Here is a 20,964-nt window from a genome sequence, read left to right on the forward strand (position 1 = left end):
TTAGGTGATCTTACAGCCAACTGGTAGCATCTGAAACATATTTGTTTGGGTCCCTCCCTTACATGGGACCCTTTCCAAGGTCCTATATGCAATTCTGAATTTGTAATTTTGTGTTCTTTTTCTTAAAGAGGCTCTCTCCACTGGTAACTGCTACCCCAACCCCCCTCCCAGTGGTATAAACTTCACAAAGTTTTTGTGCACAAAGCCTATCTACTTCTCCGGGTAGCACTGTTATTTTGTTTTTACAGATGTGGAAACTGAGGCTCACGGAAGTAAAAAATAGCTTGCCCACGGCCACGGCAAATCCTCAGCAGACCCCAAACTCTACCCCAGTCAGATCTTTCTACCTCTGAAGCCTGAAGCTTTGACCACTACACTGAACTTTTGGATTGAATCCCGGCCCCACCCCTTCAAGTTTCTTGCCCTGAATCAACAGAAACACTCACCATGGTTTGAGAAACATCCTCTAATCACTCATCTGGCACCATTAACGTGGCAGTGTTCCTGGCCTGCGTGCAGGCAGGATGCACCCTCTGGTCTGCTCATTGTTGTTGTTCAGTCACCCAGCCATGTCTGACTCTTCGCGACCCCACGGACTGCAGAGCATGCCAGGCCTTCCTGTCCCTCATCATCTCCTGGAGTTTGCCCAAGTTCATGTCCATTGCATTGGTGATGCCATCCAGCCGTCTCATCCTTCTGTCTTCAATCTTTCCCAGCATCAGGGTCTTTTCCAGTGAGTTGGCTGTTCGCATCAGGGGACCAAAGTATTGGAGCATCAGCATCAGTCCTTCCAATGAATATTCAGGGTTGATGTCCTTTAGGATCTCCTTGCTGTCCAAGGGACTCTCAAGTCTTCTCCAGCACCACAGTTTGAAAGCATCAATTCTAAGGCACTCTGCCTTAGAATTTATTGGTCCAGCTCTCACAACCATATGGAAAGACCATAACCTTGACTATATGGACCTTTGTTGGCAAAGGAATGTCTTTGCTTTTTAACACATTGTCTAGGTTTGTCATAGATTTCCTGCCAAGAAGCAATCGTCCTTTAATTTCATGGCTGCAGTCACCATCCATAGTGATTTTATAGCCCAAAATAGCACTGAGATTCCATAATGCGATTCTAATCTCAGATCTCATCCACCGATAGACCTTTGTTTTTGTTCAGGCCACAGGATCAGTAAGACTATCAAGAACCTTGAGATGTTCAGATATAAGACTAGTTCCAGGGACTTCCCTGGTGGTCCAGTGATTAGGACTCCATGCTTTCACTGTGCTGGCCCCATGTTCAATTCCTGGTCTTGGGCGAAGTAAGATCCCACAAGTTGTGCTGAGGCAAAAAAAAAAAAAAAAGACTAGTTCTTGCTTTCCTCTCCAAGTTGTGAGAAGAACCCTGAGTTAATCTTCAAACTATTGAGAACAGGGCTGACTGAATAATCAGAATTTGGCTAGGTCCCTTCCCAGATATTACTGCCTAAAAGAAAACTTGCAGGGCACTGCCTACTAGCCATCAGCAGGCAAGAGGGACTCTTCCAGGATGAGAGCCTCCAAAATACACCTTTCTAACACTGGCCCAGGCATGTGTAGCTCTGGCATCCACTACAGCTCTACCATAAAGTTGCTGCCATCCTGGGAAAGGTACTGCTCCTCTTCCCCCCTTGGAGAAATAGGTACTAGATTAGAGAGGACCTCCGAGGAACTGAGGACCCCAGGGTCTAGGCTTTTCATTCCCACTGGATGCTGAGATGCAAGCCCAGCTTCCCTTGGGTTGGGACCCACACAACTTAAGTGAGGACAGTCTAAACTGCTTGATGTCTCCATAGAGGGTGGAACAAATGGGATTTAAATAGTGAAAATCTTTTATGACCCTTTAGAGTAAACAGAGAACCTTTTTTTCAGTTTTTTATGGCAGCTTGGAAACTTGGAGTGTTATCAGAATCATTTGGGGAGATAATAAAGCACACAGAGACCCAGACTTATTGAAGTAGGGAGAATTTGGGCCTTTGTATTTTTACCAAGTTCCCCAGGTGGTTCTTATACTGGCCAGAGTTTGAGTTGCATTCAGGTGGTGCAGTGGTAAAGAATCTGCCTACTAATGCAGGAGATGCAAGAGATGTGGGTTCAATTCCTGGATCAGGAAGATCGCCTGTAGTAGGAAATGGTAACCCATTCCAGGAGTCATGGAAAATCCCATAGACAGAGGAGCCTGTTGGGAACTAACCTCATAGTTCATGAGGTTACAAAAGAGTCACACATGACTTGGTGACTAAACAACAGTGCATGGTAGAAACTCCAAAATTAAACAAACAAACAAAAAATACTCTTCCACTTACATAGTTTACGTGTTTCAAGACTTTGGAGTTTCTTACATCAATCAAATTTCCAAATGAATTTTCAGGCCTGCCATTCCAGTTCTACAAGGATTAGGCCATTAGCCAGTGCCGTCGCCCACTGACAGTGCAGCCTGAAGGAAATTCAGGAAGCATTCTGTGTTTTGACTTGGGTCTAGATCCTTAAGATGCATATCTAAAGAATAATTTCAATGAACTCAGGTTCTTATATCTTCCAATCCAAAGAAAAACACTAAAAATTTTAACTTGGAATGTGTATTTTTTGTGATTAGCAGTAGTCCTTTGATGTTTGTGTATGTTTTTTTCCAGCAGGAAAAACTCACATATCCTGGCTCCTCCTCCCTTATCTCTTTGGATCAGTGCCTCAGAAGTATCTGAGAGGCTATCTCCTGGGCTATAGTCCCCAGTAAGGTCCCAGAATCAAACTTAACTCACAGCTTTGACATTGTGCATTTTTCTCTCAGTTATCAGTTTTGGTGACCATGAAAGGATTCGGAGAAGGTTTTTCTCCTTGGACTGAACTCTATGAGGGTCCAGAGACTTGGTACTAGCAGAGGCCCCGCGTGCCTGTCTGCCTCCTTTGGTGTGTCCAGACAATTTGGGTAAAACTCTCCTGGATCTTGGATCTCCCATTATTGGCTGGTGATCCTGTTTTATTTGGTGATGGATAAATTCCTCGCTGTGGGGAGTAAGTTTTGCTTAATCTTAGTTTTGAAAGAGAACCTGGATTGCCTCAGTTGAAAAACGCTGAGTAGGTTTAGACTGAGTGATTAGGTAGGAGATTGGCCTGTTGATTTCCTGTTGAATTGGCTACTTTAATTGAGTTTGTCAGAATAAAAGTGGAAATGTTGCACAAGAGTTTTCAGCTCTGAAGAAGAAAAGGGACATCTTTTCCTGGCCAGCAATGACTTTCTCAGGCAGTGAGAAACTTGCAGGATGGTGGAGGCAAGTCCTCATACCGTGTAGCAGTCCTATAGGGAAACCCAGTTATTTAGTTTTAAAAAAAGAACTTGTTCCTCTGGGGAACCACATTTAACAGCTGGCCACTGAATCATCTGAGCACCCACCGTGGTTTTAAGACTGCCAGAGGGAAAAATCAAGACAGGTAAAAGAGCTGCAAGAACTCTACAGTGACACCTAGAGGAGTTAAGCTCACAGACAGCACATTGGCCCATCACATAATTAGTACATAGTTAGTAGCAGGTTTATCCTGACAAATCAACAAATAGGAAACAAAGCTTTCAAAAAAAAAAAAAAAAAAGGAGCAACAGATTGCTAGTTTCCAACTATCCATCCAACTAACACCCCAGCCCAGTTCACGTAAGTTACCTATGGAAATTATCCTTTCAAATACTTAATTCAGACAATTATTATTCAGTCGCTCAGTTGTATCCAACTCTGCGATCTCAAGGACTGCAGCATGCCAGGCTTCCTTGTCCTTCACTGTCTCCTGGGGTTCGCTCAAACTCATGTCCATTGAGTCAATGATGCCATTCAACCATCTCATCCTCTGTAGGCCTCTTATCATCCTGCCCTCAATCTTTCCCAGCATCAGGGTCTTTTCCAATGAGTCAGTTCTTTACACCAGGTGGCCAAAGTATTGGAACTTCAGTTTCAGCATCAGTCCTTCCAATGAATATTCAGGACTGATTTCCTTTAGGATTGACTGGTTTGATCTCCTTGTTGTCCAAGGGACTCTCAAGAGTCTTCTCCAACACCACAGTGTGAAAGCATCAATTCTTTGGTGCTCAGCCTTCTTTATGGTCCAACTCTCTTCACTTGTTAAAGACACTGAAATATATCTGTATATGCTAACGTGGAGGCATGTTCATGAAATATTATTGTGAAATGTGAAATTCTCAATAAATTAAATATATCATTTTTTCTAAAAATAAGAAAGAAACCACATATACACAGAATCACAGACTAACATGGAAACATAGAAAATACGCATACAAACATACACACTGCTATGGTCTGAATGTTTGTATCCCTCTGAAATTCATATATTAAAATCCTAATGCCCAATGTGATGGTACTAGCATATATGGCCTTTAGGAGATGATTAGGTTATGAGGGTGGAGACTTCATGAATGAGATTAATACTTTTGGAAAAGTAACCCAAGACAAAATGAGAAATCACAATCCACAAGAAGGTCCTCACCTGACCAAACTACTACTCTGATCTTGGTCTTCCAGCCTCTAAAATTATGAGAAATAAAATTCTGTTATTATAAGCCACCTCATCTGTGGCATTTCATGGAGCAGAGTGAATGGACAAAGACATACACATTATATCCATGTTCGTATATGCTCAAAAAAGGTCTGAAAGAATTTATAATAGTTCCTCCTATACTGTAAAAGTATAGGTGGAGACCTATGGGTGGAAACAGGGGTTGGAATTTTGTTTTAATTTTAAATGTTTTGATTTTCAAAGACATACATGCTATTTCTGCAGCAAAAATCAAATATTTTGAAAGAATATGTTAAGAATGAAAGTGAAAGTGTTAGTGGCTCAGTCCTGTCCAACTCTTTGTGACTCCATGGACTGTATGTAGCCCACCAGGCTCTTCTGTCCGCGGAATTCTCCAGGCAAGAAGAGTGGGTAGCCATTCCCTTCTCCAGAGGATCTTCCCAACCTAGGGATCGAACTTGGGTCTCTCGCATTGCAGGCAGATTTTTTTACCATAGGAGCCAGGGTGTTATAGCCAATATCTTTGATGAATATAGATGCAAAATGTCTCAATAAAATATTAGCAAACTCAGTCCAATAACACATAAAAAATATCATGCACCTGACCAAGTTGGAGTCATCCCAGGGTCACAAGGATGGTTCAATATACACAAATCAATTGTTGTGATGTACCACATTAAAAAAAATAAAAGATGACAAGAACCACATGATAATCTCAATAGATACAGAAAAAGCATTTGCTAAAAATTCAACATCCATTCATGATAAAAACTCTTACCAAAGTGGGTAGAGAGGAACATATCTCAACATAATAAAAGCTATTTATGACAAACCCACAACAAATAGAATACTCAATAGTGAAAAACTGAAAACCTTCCTACTAAAATCTGGAGCCAGACAAAGATGCCAACTCTCACCACTTTTATTCAACATAGTATCTGAAGTCCTAGCCACAGCAATCAGGCAAGAAAAAGAAATAAAATGTATCAAATAGGAAGAGAAGAGGTAAAATTGTTGTTATATGCAGATGACATGATATCACATACGGAAAACCCTAAAGACTTCACACAAAAGTTACTATAACTGATAAATAAATTCAGCAAAGTTGTAGGATACAAAATTAATGTACAGAAATCTGTTGTATTTCTTTACACTAACAATAAAATATCAAAAAGGAATGTAAAAAAGAAAACAAACCCTTTTAAAACTGCATAAAAACACTTAGGAATAAAACTGACCAAGGAGATGAAAGGCTTATATGCCAAGAACTATAAAACATTAATAAAGGAAATCAAAGATGATTCAAGGAAATGGATGGAAAGATATCCCATGTTCTTGGATTGGAAGAATTAACATTGTTAAAATGGACATACTACTTAAAGCAATCTGAAGATTTAATGTGATCCCTATCAAATTACCCATGACATTTTTCACAGAACTAGAAGAAATAATCCTAAAATTTACATGGAACCATAAAAGATCCAAAATTGCCAAAGCAATCCTGAAGAAAAAGAACAAAGCAGGAGGCATAATCCCCCCAAACTTTAGATAATACCCAAAGCTATAGTAATCAAAACAACATGATATTGCTACAAAAAACAGATCTATGGATCAATGGGACAGAACAAAGTCCAGAAATAAACCCACATATCTTGAGTCATTTAATTTTTGACAGAGGAGGCAAGAATATATAATGGAGAAAAGACAGTCTCTTTAGCAAGTGATGTTGGGAAAGCTGGACAGCCACATATAAATTAATGAAGTTAGAACACACCCTCATACCACACACAAAAACAAACTCAAAATGGCTTAAAGACTTAAATATAAGACATTATGCCGCAAAACTCTAGAACATAAGCAAAATATTCTCTGACATAAATTATGTCAATGTTTTCTTAAGCCTCTCTCCCAAGGCAATAGAGATTAAAGGCAAAAATAAACAAATGGGACCTAAGCAAACTTACAAGCTTTTTCACAGCAAAGAAAAACATAAACAAATAAAAAGATAACCTAGGAGAAAATATTTGGGAGAAAATATTTGCAAATGATGTGACTGACAAAGGCTTAATTTACAAATTTCCAAACAGCTCATACAATTCACTAACAAAAAGACCAAGTGACCTAATAAAAAAAATGGGCAGAATATCTAAATAGACATTTCTCCAAAGAAGACATACAGATGGCCAACTGCATATCTGGAACAATGTCTGACACTTGGTAAGTAAGTGTTGAATGAATAAGTCTGGAGGACTCCAGTTACTCATAAGCTTTGAGGAACTCTCTTCTGTCATGTCATCAATTCATTGTCTTCTGGAATTGTAATACTAAATAGAGACTGAGCCATCATGCCTTGCAAACTGCTTCAGCAGAAAACGTGTAGGAAAGCACAATGCCTGGCCCTCAGCAAAGGTTTGCTGTATAAATGAAGGAAGCAACAGAAGTTCTCTACATTTATGAAGACTTCTCCCAGCTTTTGTCTCCTCCTCTCAGATGTCAAATACTCACAAGTATGTAAATACAAATCAGGCACAGACAGACAATAAGTATTTAGGAGTCTAAATAGCCAATAAACATATGAAGAGGTGATCAACTGTATGGAAACAATGAAATGAATTTTCTTTTTCTTAAAAGTCAGATTGGTAAGCATAAAATGTAAAACACAAAAGAGCTTTAACAATAGCACGTGCTGGCAAAGGTGTGAGGAAAGAAGTCCTTTCATGCTCTGTTCAGTTCAGTTCAGTCACTCAGTCATCTCTGACTCTTTGCAACCCCATGAACCATAGCACGTCAGGCCTCCCTGTCCAATACCAACTCCTCGAGCCTACCCAAACTCATGTCCATTGAGTTGGTGATGCCATCCAACCACCTCATCCTTTGTCGTCCCCTTCTCCTCCTGCCTTCAATCATTCCCAGCATCATGGTCTTTTCAAATGAGTCAGCTCTTCGCATCAGGTGCCCAAAGTATTGGAGTTTCAGCTTCAACATCACTCCTTCCAATGAACACCCAGGACAGATCTCCTTTAGGATGGACTGGTTGGATCTCCTTGCAGTCCAAAGAACTCTCACAAATCTTCTCCAACACCACAGTTCAAAAGCATCAATTCTTCGGCACTCAGCTTTCTTTATAGTCCAACTTTCACATCCATACATGACTACTGGAAAAACCATAGCCTTGACTAGACGGACCCTTGTTGGCAAAGTAATGTCGCTGCTTTTCAATATGCTGTCTAGGTTGGTCATAACTTTCCTTCCAAGGAGTAAGCGTCTTTCAATTTCATGGCTGCAATCACCATCTGCAGTGATTTTGGAGCCCCCCAAAATAAAGTCTCTCATGCTTTCCACTGTTTCCCCATCTATTTGTCATGAAGTGATAGGACCACATGCCATGATCTTAGTTTTCTGAATGTTGAGCTTTAAGCCAACTTTTTCACTCTCCTCTTTCACTTACATCAAGAGGCTCTTTAGTTCTTCTTCGCTTCCTGCCATAAAAGTGGTGTCATCTGCATATCTGAGGTTATTGATATTTCTCCCTACAATCTTGATTCCAGCTTGTGCTTCTTCCAGCCCAGCATTTCTCATGATGTACTCTGCATATAAGTTGAATAAGCAGGGTGACAATATACAGCCTTGACATACTCCTCTTCCTATTTGGAACCAGTCTTTTGTTCCATGTCCAGTTCTAACTGTTGCTTCCTGAAATGCATACAGGTTTCTCAAGAGGCAGGTCAGGTGGTCTGAATTCATCTCTTTCAGAATTTTCCAGTTTATTGTGATCCACACAGTCAAAGGCTTTGGCATAGTCAGTAAAACAGATGTTTTTCTGGAACTCCCTTGCTTTTTCGATGATCCAGTGGATGTTGGCAATTTGATCTCTGGTTCCTCTGCCTTTTCTAAAACCAGCTTGAATATCTGGAAGTTCACGGTTCACGTATTATTGATCCTGGCTTGGAGAATTTTGAGCATTACTTTGCTAGCTTGTGAGATGTGTGCAATTGTGTGGTAGTTTGAGCATTCTTTGGCATTGCTTTTCTTTGGGACTGGGGTGAAAACTGACCTTTTCCAGTCCTGGGGCCACTGCTGACTTTTCCAAGTTTGCTGGCAGCACGTTCACAGCATCATCTTTTATGATTTGAAATAGCTCAACTGGAATTCCATCCCCTCCACTAGCTTTCTTCATAGTGGTGCTTCCTAAGGCCCACTTGACTTTGCATTCCAGGATGTCTGGCTCTAGGTGAGTGATTACACCATCGTGGTTATCCTGGTCATGAAGATCTTTTTTGCATAGTTCTTCTCTGTATTCTTGCCACCTCTTTTTAATACCTTCTGCTTCTGTTAGGTCCATACCATTTCTGTCCTTTATTGAGCCCATCTTTGCATGAAATGTTCCCTTGGTATATCTAATTTTCTTGAAGAGATCTCTAGTCTTTCCCATTCTATTGTTTTCCTTCATTTCTTTGCATTGATCACTGAGGAAGGCTTTCTTATCTCTCCTTGCTATTCTTTGGAACTCTGCATTCAAATGGGTATACCTTTCCTTTTCTCCTTTTCTTTTGGCTTCTCTTCTTTTCATAGCTGCTTGTAAGGTCTCCTCAGAGAACCATTCTGCCTTTTTGCATTTCTTTTTCTTAGGGATGGTCTTGATCACTGTCTCCTGTACAATGTCACGAATCTCTGTCCATAATTCTTCAGTCACTCTGTCTGTCAGATCTAATCCCTTGAATCTATTTCTCACTTCCACTGTATAATCATAAGGGATTTGATTTAAATCATACCTGAATGGTCTGGTGGTTTCCCCTACTTTCTTCAATGTGAGACTGACTTTTGCAATAAGGAGTTCATCATCTGAGCTACAGTCAGCTCCTGATCTTATTTTTACCAAGTGTAAGAGCTTTTCCATCTTTTGCTGCAAAGAATATATACTCAATCTGATTTCGATATTGACCGTATGGTGATGTCCATGTGTAGAGTCTTCTCTTGTGTTGTTGGAAGAGGTGTTTGCTATGACCAGTGAGTTCTCTTGGCAAACTCTATTGGCCTTTGCCCTGCTTCATTTTGTACTCCAAGGCCAAATTTGCCTATTACTCCAGGTGTTTCTTGACGTCCTACTTTTGCATTCCAGTCCCCTATAATGAAAAGGACATCTTTTTTGGGTGTTAGTTCTAAAAGGTCTTGTAGGTCTTCATAGAACCGTTCAACTTCAGCTTCTTCAGCATTACTGGTCAGGGCATAGACTTGGATTACTGTGATATTGAATGGTTTACCTTGGAAACAAACGGAGATCATTCTGTCATTTTTGAGATTGCACTCAAGTACTGCATTTCAGACTCTTTTGTTGACTATGATGGCTACTCCATTTCGTCTAAGGGATTCTTGCCCACAGTAACAGATATAATGGTCATCTGAGTTAAACTCAGCCTCTACCACTATCTAGATGACTACTTTCCTGAACTTCATTTGCCTCATCTTAAAATCAGGATATACTCTGTATGTGCTAAAATGTAGGTGCTGGAAATGATGGTCATTGAAAGCCTATGATCATGAAGTGCTCACCACATGGAACTCATCTTTTTTAAGAGTAGAAAAATACATTGCTTCTTAGTGGACACAAATCAGAGAAAAGATCAGTGACTATGTTATTGTAATGCTCAAAAAGCCTTTAAGGTATCTCATTGCCTACAGGAAAAAGTTCCAAACTTGAGTCTGAGATTCAAAGCCCATTGTGTTTCAAGCTTAATTTCCCACTCTCTCAGCTCAAAATAGTCCCTCTCTGTTTCCACGCCATGTTCTCTACACCGCAACCGGACTCGTCAATTAGAGGCATTCCCTGAGAATGACATACACTTCCACTCCTTTCCCTCCATCTGAACCTGTCACACTTCTGTTTGTTGAAGAGATCTCTAGTCTTTCCCATTCTATTGTTTTCCTCTATTTCTTTGCATTGATCACTGAGGAAGGCTTTCTTATCTCTCCTTGCTATTCTTTGGAACTCTGCATTCAAATGAGTATATCTTTCCTTTTCTCTTTTGCCTTTTGCTTCTCTTCTTTTCACAGTAAGGCCTCCTCAGACAGCCATTTGGCCTTTTTGCATTTCTTTTTCTTGGTGATGGTCTTGATTCCTGCTTCCTGTACAATGTCATGAACCTCCATCCATAGTTCTTCAGGCTCTCTGTCCACCAGATCTAATCCCTTGAATCTATTTCTCACTTCCACTGTATTATCATAAGGGATTTGATTTAGGTCATACCTGAAAGGTCTAGTGGTTTTTCCCTACTTTCTTCAATTTAAGTCTGAATTTGGCAATAAGGAGTTCATGCTCTGAACTCCGGTTATCAGATCCTGGTCTTGTTTTTGCTGACTGTACAGAGCTTCTCTATCTTTGGACGCAAAGAATATACTCAATCTGATTTCGGAATTGACTATATGGTGATGTCTATGTGTAGAGTCTTCTCTTGTGTTGTTGGAAGAGGTTGTTTGCTATGACCAATGTGTTCTCTTGGCAAAACTCTATTAGCCTTTGCCCTGCTCCATTTTGTACTCCAAGGCCAAATTTTCCTGTTACTCCATGTATTTCTTGACTTCTTACTTTTGCATTCCAGTACCCTGTAATGAAAAGGACATCTTTTTTGGTATCAGTTCTAGAAGGTCTTGTAGGTCTTCATAGAACCATTCAACTTCAGCTTCTTCAGCATTACTGATTAGGGCATAGACTTGGATTACTGTAATATTGAATGGTTTGTCTTGGAAATGAACAGAGATCATTCTGTCATTTTGGGGATCACATCCAAGTACTGCATTTCAGACTCTTTTGTTGACTATAATGGCTACTCCATTTCTTCTAAGGGATTCTTACCCACAGTAGTAGATATAATGGTCATCTGAGTAAAATTCTCCCATTCCAGTCCATTTTAGTTTACTGATTCCTAAAATGTCGATGTTCACTCTTGCCATCTCCTGTTTGACCACTTCCAATTTGCCTTGATTCATGGACCTAACATTCTAGGTTCCTATGCAATATTGCTCTTTGCAGCATCAGAATTTACATACAACACCATTCACATTCACAACTGGGTATTGTTTTTCCTTTGGCTCCGTCTCTTCATTCTTTCTGGAATTATTTCTCCACTGATCTCCAGTAGCATATTGGGCACCTACCAACCTGGGGAGTTCATCTTTCAGTGTCTGATCTTTTTGCCTTTTCATACTGTTCATGGGGTTCTCAAGGCAAGAATATTGAAGTGGTTTGCCATTTCCTTCTCTGGTGGACCACATTTTGTCAGAACTCTCCACCATGACCAGTCCGTCTTGGGTGGCCCTACAAGGCATGGCTCATAGTCTCATTAAGTTAGACAAGGCTATGGTCCATGTGATCAGATTGGTTAGTTTTCTGTGATTATGGTTTTTGTGGTTTCCATTTGAATGCAGAGTTCCAAAGAATAGCAAGGAGAGATAAGAAAGCCTTCCTCAGTGATCAATGCAAAGAAATGAAGGAAAACAATAGAATGGGAAAGACTAGCGATCTCTTCAAGAAAATTAGATATACCAAGGGAACATTTCATGCAAAGATGGGCTCAATAAAGGACAGAAATGGTATGGACCTAACAGAAGCAGAAGGTATTAAAAAGAGGTGGCAAGAATACAGAGAAGAACTATGCAAAAAAGATCTTCATGACCAGGATAACCACGATGGTGTAATCACTCACCTAGAGCCAGACATCCTGGAATGCAAAGTCAAGTGGGCCTTAGGAAGCACCACTACGAAGAAAGCTAGTGGAGGGGATGGAATTCCAGTTGAGCTATTTCAAATCATAAAAGATGATGCTGTGAACGTGCTGCCAGCAAACTTGGAAAAGTCAGCAGTGGCCCCAGGACTGGAAAAGGTCAGTTTTCACCCCAGTCCCAAAGAAAAGCAATGCCAAAGAATGCTCAAACTACCACACAATTGCACACATCTCACACGCTAGCAAAGTGATGTTCAAAATTCTCCAAGCCAGGCTTCAATAATAATATGTGAACCGTGAACTTCCAGATATTCAAGCTGGTTTTAGAAAAGGCAGAGGAGCCAGAGATCAAATTGCCAACATCCATTGGATCATCAAAAAAGCAAGGGAGTTCCAGAAAAACATTTACTTCTGTTTTATTGACTATGCCAAAACCTTTGACTGTGTGGATCACAACAAACTGTGGCATATTCTTCAAGAGATGGGAATACCAGACCACCTGACCTGCCTCTTGATAAAACTGTATGCATGTCAGGAAGCAACAGTTAGAACTGGACATGGAACAAAAGGCTGGTTCCAAATAGGAAAAGGAGTATGTCAAGGCTGTATATTGTCACCCTGCTTATTTCACTTTTATGCAGAGTACATCATGAAAAACACTGGGCTGGATGAAGCGCAAGCTGAAATAAGACTGCAGGGAGAAATATCAATAACCTCAGATATGCAGATGACACCACTTTTATGGCAGGAAGCGAAGAAGAACTAAAGAGCCTCTTGATGTAAGTGAAAGAGGAGAGTGAAAAAGTTGGCTTAAAACTCAACATTCAGAAAACTAAGATCATGGCATCTAGTTCCATTACTTTGTGGCAAATAGATGGGAAACAATGACAGATTTTATTTTGGGGGGCTCCAAAATCACTGCAGATGTTGACTGCAGCCATAAAATTAAGAGACCAACCTAGACAGCATATTAAAAAGCAGAGACATTACTTTGTCAACAAAGGTCCATCTAATCAAGGCTATGGTTTTTCCAGTAGTCATGTATGGATGTGAGAGTTGGACTATAAAGAAAGCTGAGTACTGAAGAATTGATGCTTTTGAACTGTGGTGTTGGAGAAGACTCTTGAGAGTCTCTTGGACTGCAAGAAGATCCAACTAGTCTATCCTAAAGGAAATCAGTCCTGAATATTCATTGGAAGGACTGATGCTGAAGCTGAAGTTCCAATACTTCGGCCACCTGATGGGAAGAAGTGACTCATTTTAAAAGACCCTGATGCTGGGAAAGATTGAAGGTGGGAGAAGAAGGGGACGACAGAGGTTCAGATGGTTGGATGGCATCATTGACTCAGTGGACATGAGCTTGAATAAACTCCTGGAGTTGGTAATGGACAGGGAGGCCTGGCATGTGGCAGTCCATGGGGTCACAAAGAGTTGGATATGATTGAGTGACTGAACTGAACTGAACAGTCCTGTTTATGGTTCAAGTCTCAGGGGCTTTGGTGATGCCTCTCTCTTTCCTGGTCAGAATTAATTCTCCTTCTTTTGAGTTCCTTTTTGAGGACTTATCTAAGGACCAATTCAAGAGAAGAGTATTTATTTAATGCTGTTCTTTCTTCTCTTTCTTATAAATGATGAGTATGGATTACTGAGAAAATTAAGTCTCAGCGATCAGATTATATTTTTCTAAACATAGATGACTCAGCTGGTAAAGAATCTGCTGCCTGCAATGTGAATGACCTGCGTTCGATCCCTGGGTTGGGAAGATCCCCTGGAGAAGGGAACAGCTACCCACTCCAGTATTTTGGCCTGGAGAATTCAAAGGACTATGTATAGTCCATGGGGTTGCAAAGGGTCAGGCACGACTGAATGACTTTCACAAACAGTATTTATATATTAGATTAAGAATGTGAATTTCTGTTCTTTAGGGCCATACTTACAGTAGCCAAAAATCAATTAGGGGGCTTCCCTGGTAGCTCAGATGGTAAAGAATCCACCAGCAATGCAGAAGACCCCAGTTCGATTCCTGGGTTGGGAAGATTCCCTGGAGAAGGGAAAGTCTACCCATTCCAGTATTGTGGCCTGGAGAATTCCATGGGGTCATATTGAGTTGGACAAGACTGAGCAACTCACATTCACACAAGAAAAAAAGATCTATCTTGGTTTAGATTTTCTTTTTTTTAAGAAAGAGGGATGCCATGTACAGGTTTGCATTTTCAGGGGTCCAGTTCTTTCCATGGTGCAGCTTGCTGGCATCTCTTCTTTATGCAGAAGAAACTCTCAGTCATGCTGTTGCTAATCTCCTCTGTTGAGGGGAAGCCAGCCACACCCTGTACATCATCATTCTGTCTCTGGGGACTGAAATAACTCACTAGCAGTTGGGGAAGTTGAGGATGATGCTTACCTGGGTGGTGGCCCCAAATTTGTGGTAGCTTGAGGCCCAGAGCCTTCTGTATGCTCTAGTGATTGCCAACATCCCTCCATATAGGATGAGTGGATGAGTGGCCTTGGCATGTCCCATATTTTGTTTTCCAAAAGCAAAATCTGTGAATGGAAAGGCCATAATTACTCAGCGGTCCCCATTTATGTTGAGATCCCATTTACCCACTGTTTATCATTCTATATTCATTCATTTCAGCCAACAAAAAGCTCAGTGCAGAAAAACAAACAAGATAAAACAGGTTCCATGGTTGCCTAGTGGTTAGGATTCCGGGCTTTCACTGCTATGGTCCAGGTTCAATCCCTGGTCAAGGAACTGAGATCCTGAAAGCCTTGAGGTACAGCCAAAAAAAAAGAAAAAACAGAAAAAAAAAAAAAAAAAGCCAGACTCCAATACATGACACCACTAGGTTCAAGAAACTATTGAACTATAACAGTAACAATTACTAAAAAGGCCTTAAGGGTCTTCTACTCCAGCCACGGTGTAGATTGAACTGGCACCAGGACTGAAGAAACCTTTTTCCTTATTTGTGGTATGAGTTAGTTGTCTAGAAAACTCTCTACGTGTTCATCCTTTATTCCAGCTGAGTATCCTTCTATGCTCAGTGAAGGCTGAGCAGTTCTGTGGCCCATGGATTATGATAATGATGATAGCTGTTAGAGAAAATCACTGTTCAACTGTATTAATCTAAGCTGGTGTCTTTGTAGGAGTTGTGCTTCTAGGCTCAGACCACCTGAGGGAGCACCATCCCTAATTTTAGGTCTGGAAAGTGACCTAGCAGCACAGATTTGCAGTCCAAAGTATAATTTTGGATTCCTTTTCCATGGGGAGAGAGGCAAGAGGCTCTTACATACCAGAATATGCAGTGGATCTTGTCCAAAGGATGAAAAAGGAATGCAGATTGCACTGGAACCAGGACTGAAGAAACCTTTTTCCTTATTGTGGTATGAGTTAGTTGTCTAGAAAACTCTCTATGTGTTCATCCTTTATTCCAGTTCCAGCTCTCTGAGACCTATAATTCTGTGTCTCAGAGTAGGAATGTGGGAACATCAGCTCTGAATAATGGTTCAGGCAGCCTTGCTCGTGTGTGTGTGTGTGTGTGTGTGTGTGTGTGTGTGTTTGGAGAGAGAGAGAGGGAGCAGTGGGGGAGCTGGTGGTGAGAAGATCCAGAGATAGTCCTGTCAAAGGAGAACTAAAAAGGAAATTGAAGATAAAAGAAGGAGACCAGAAGGAGAAGTTGAGAAGGAAACTTTGGTCTGAGAGCTGGGAGACAGGAGCTTAAGCCTTGGCTTTAGAATTTAACAGCCCTTTGCTCTCTGACAAGCTACATGGCTTCTAGCCTTTGTTTTCATTATCTGTGAGTGGATGTGAGCACATACATTTAGTGCTGATTTTTTTCCAGTAATTTTTCTCTTGCTGGATTAGCTCTAGCACTCAAATGTGTCAACTAAGAGCATACCAAAGTAAATAGATTTTTAACATGATGTTTAATAGGTTGTTGAAATAGGCTGACCTGTTGGCAGGAATTGTCACAGAAGTGTTTATTTCTCCCATTTTATAGATGGATAAAATGAGGCATACTGAAAAGAGAAGATTTAACATTTCACATCTTTCTGTCAGATATTTCTCTTTGGCATGTTAGAGGATGAGGGAGCTGGATGGCCAGAGATGCTTAGTCTTCTCATCTGATGCCTTCACTTGGGCATCAGATGGGGAGCATGAGGCTCAGAGAGACTATCAATGATCATATTATAAGGTTTCTCATTTAATACTGATAATGTGAGCAGCTAGCATTTCTTAGGTATGTATGATGGGCCAGGCAATGTACAAAGTGCTGTAAATGAACTGTTTAGTTCTGACCACAATCCTACCAAGTAGGGATAATTATCTTTATTTTAAAGATAAGAAAATCGAGACCCAGGGCCTCTCTTGCTTTAGTTTCTCCATCCATAAAACAAGGAAACTGAACTGAAACAGCATGTCTGGAACTTAAGTCATTTATCACATATGTGTTCTACTTATATTATTTTTCTCATCAAGTCAATAATTTAAAATTAAATTTTATTTTATTTTTTTGAATTTCAGGGTAGTTTATTGTGTAGCATTATTATCACAGTAGCTAACTGATATAAGTAGGCTGTAATAAAATTAAATTTTAAAAAGAAGTAGTATAACACAATTCTAAGCCACCATGGATTGGACATATTAACACAAATGCATTATTATGAAAAGTAAATAGGGGCTAAATCACAGCAGTGATTAAGAATCTCCTTTGCAATTCAGAGGACACTGGTTTGATCCCTGATCCAGGAAGATCCCACATGCCATGGGGCAACTAAGCCTGTGGGCCACAATTACCAAGACTAAGTGGCAAAGCTACTGAAGCCTGCACACCTAGAGCCCATGCTCTGCAACAAGAGAAGCCACTGCAATAAGAAGCCTGCACACAGCAACTAGAGAGTAGCCCCTGCTCGCCACGACTAGAGAAAGCCCATGTGAAGGAACAAAGACCAGCGTAGCCATATATATATATATATATAAAAGAAAGTAAATAAACATTACCCATCTCCCCACTAAGTTCATCACACGCATGTGTCAGAGACACCCTGAAAAACCACTGAATTAGAGAGCTTCCAGATACAGTCCTATCTCTGACTGTCTGTGAACACAGATTCCTGGAGGCTGGTGGGGCCTGACATTGAAGAACAATACTCTTTAAGAGACATCAGCCATGAAAAGGAACAAATTGATTTCCAGGTCAATTCTACTGTAAACAAAATGACTTCCAGGTAATTTACAACAAATGGGACTCCAGAAGCCTCCAAAGGTTCTTTATTCTTTCTGGCTAAGGGGATATACTTTTGCAGCCAGGCAAGTAGTAAGCAGACAACCTTCTCCTGGGGGGTTTCCATCGCAGCTCAGGCGGGGTCGGGGGGGTCCCCAGGAGATAAAGGCTATCTGAAGCATTCCCACACAGCTTCCTTTCCTTACCTTGTTTTTAGCTCTTGAGAAGAAATAGTGGCAGCTATTCCAGCTCAACCTTGTGGCATTCAATAGGCTTTGGGGTCCAGCAGCATTATTGGGGGCGTGGAATCCATAACATGCAGTTATAAAGTACTTTGGAGTGTTGGGACTCAGAGTACTGTCGGAGGACCAGCAGTGTTGGCCTCACTTGGAGGCTTGTTAGGAAAGCAGAATCTCAGGAGGCACCCAGACTGCTGAACCAGAACCTGACTTGTAACAAGGCCCCCAAGTGATTTGTGTGCACATCGGAGTTTGCTCTGAGTTGCTGCTGGTCTGAAAACCACACTCTGCATAGCAAGGCTTCACCCCCATACTTGGCTGATCATTCAAATCAACTGGGGAACTCTAAACTCCCCATATTCCTGGATTTCAAATTCCAAAGATTCAGATCCAGTACAACTAGGGAAGGTTCCTGGGAGTCTATTATTAGACAAGGTCTCAAAGTGATTCTGAAGCTTAGCCAAGTTTGGAGGAAGTAACAGCTTACCTTTAGGGAGAACTACGTACCAGGCAGGGGCACAAGCTCTTTACATATATTAATCCATTTGGTCCTCACAATAGGCTTAGGAGATAGTTCGTAGTATTAGTCCCACTTTCCAGATGGGAAAACTGAGGTATAGAAAAGCAAGGTAATTTACCAAATTTTGAAGTGATGGCAATATAAATAGAATCAGATAACTTGGCTCTAGAGCATGGTTTCTCAGCTTGAGCACTCTTGACATCTGAGGCTGTCCTGTGCATCACAGGATGTTTAACTGCATCCCTGGCTTCTATCCAGTAGTTGTACCCCCTTCTACTTGTGACAACCAGAAATAAATCCACACATTGCCAAATGACTCCTGGGGGCAAACTCACTCCTGACTGAGGACACTGCTCTAGAGTTTCTACTTGTATTCACTGAACTCACTCCACTGCCTCTCTAAGAACCACTGGTTTCTCACCAGTAGTTTTTTGCAACAGCCTAGAAAAAGACAAATTATTAGCCCCATTCTAAAAGCCTGACTTATCCAGGGTAGCATAGCTTGTGAGCTGCAAAGCTAGGACTCATAGCCACATAGAGATCCAGACACGGTGGATATACTGGTTAAGTTTTTGTGACTCTTTAATGAGCAAAACTGAAGGCTAGGGATGGAATCTGTCCGATTTTTATTCCTGTTTTATTTTTTCTTTCTTCAAACCTTGTCATGGATGTCTATGGGGTTATCTGCTCAGAAACCCTCCCCTCTTACCTGAAGTGACCTAACCCCACTTCTGAATTAGCTGTGGTTTCTACCAGCACTTTCCTAACTACAGCTGATTTGTTCAGGGGTGGTACTTGACCCAAGCTGAACCACTAAAGCAATTCCTTCCCTGGATTACTGGAACCAGACTGATCATCAGATTAGTCTCCTTCTGGTGCCTAAAATGGTAAAAGGTAAAACTCAAGAGCTGTGGACAGAGCTTGTTCACATCAAAAGTAAGGAATGAAGCCAATAGTCAGAGCTAACCTGAGCAGGGGTGCTGGAAGCCCTAATGTGACTTGACTCCTGGGTGAGTCTGCTCCCATGCCTGACTTCCTCAGGATACTAATTGGGGCCTGACTGCTCCAAGAAAGTTCCCAAGACCTTTCTCATACAGTCTCCTTTTGTTTCCCAGTTACTTTAGGTTGAGTTGAATGAGAGTCCTTATTACAGTTTTTTCCCTAAAACCAAAATAACTACTTGTTGTGGGGCGGGGGGGAGGGGGGGGAGCCCTTCTTAATATCAGTAATCTCCTAAAATTTTGATCTGTGCAAGCATGCCTGATAATCTAGTTCCTGTTATTTTGAATTGGAAAGATTATGTCACATGACACATCAACCCTAAACACACAGCCAATTTTTGTTGTTTTTTAAAAAATTTATTTATTGAAGTTGTATTTTGAATAAGTAAAATAATTTTGGGGAATCTGAATCAACACAGTAGATGGAAGGGTGATAACTATGGACCCAGTCCCCATATTGTACAGAGAATGACCTTTGCTGATGAATACCATTCAAATTTGCCTCCTGTGCAAGGATGGTTAGATACGATTTCAGAATAAATCTCATTGCAGGAGTGAAAACTTTATTATCAACTGAAAAACATCCCAGACCTGTATCTCAGGAAAAGAAAATATAACTTTAATGCTCTTGTCACCTAATTTTTAAGAAATGTGCAACTCTCATTTAAACATATCATTACCCTGTTTAACACCTGAATTGTCTTCTTTTTTAATTTATTTTGAAAATGTTTATCTTTTAGAAAATATTTATTTTTTTAATTAGCCAGGTATTAGTTGCAATTTTTGAAAACATACCTAAGATAATAACATGGCTATATGTAAGTAATGAACTGATGTTAGCTTATAAATGCCTGCAATGTGATACTGAACACAAATTAACGTGCTTGTTTCAAAAAGTTGCTTGTCTACAGTAATATCTTCCATATCCTCTTTGTGGACATTTGTTCTAAACTGTCTGTGTGGGATTCTAACATTTGGGTGTGTCTGGAATGTAAGATAATGTAAGAAATACCTCAAGATATTTCTTGCAGATTGTTTTGTTAAACCTGCTGTAGTGAGTCTGGGGACATAAATATAAATGCTTCCTAAACAAATATTGTACAGAAAAATTATAATGGGATAGATACATTTATTCTATGAAGTTTGGGCATTAAAAAATAGAGAATTGTTCTATTAGGAACACAGTGGAAGAAATTTTCTGTATGGCAATCCTGTACATATGTCAATACTACTCCTACTACTAAGTCACATCAGTCATGTTCGACTCTGTGCGACCCCATAGACAGCAGCCCACCAGGCTCCCCTGTCCCTGAGATTCTCCAGGCAAGAACACTGGAGTGGGTTGCCATTTCCTTCTCCACTGCATGAAAGTGAAAAGTGAAAGTGAAGTCGCTCAGTTGTGTCCGACTCTTAGCGACCCCATGGACTGCAGCCTATGTCAATACAGATGTATATTAAAAAGCATATGAAAGTGTTGGTTGCTCAGTCATGGCAGGTGATGGCCTGGGGTGAGGTGCTTGCCTGCAGGAGGTGCTGGAAGATGAGGAGGACCTTGGCCAGCACTGAGCATTGTCAACATGGCTCAGAAGTTCAAGATGAATACAGCAGCACCAGGAAGGGAAGTGCCCACACTGCGTAGATGCTGAGAACTCACATCCAGAGGTGTGAGTCCTGATCCATCTGTCCTGGCAATCCCATTGGCTGTTTCGGTCACCTACAGAT

The sequence above is a fragment of the Bos javanicus genome, chromosome 7, assembly GCF_032452875.1.
Source record: "Bos javanicus breed banteng chromosome 7, ARS-OSU_banteng_1.0, whole genome shotgun sequence".
NCBI classification, from domain to species: domain Eukaryota; kingdom Metazoa; phylum Chordata; class Mammalia; order Artiodactyla; family Bovidae; genus Bos; species Bos javanicus.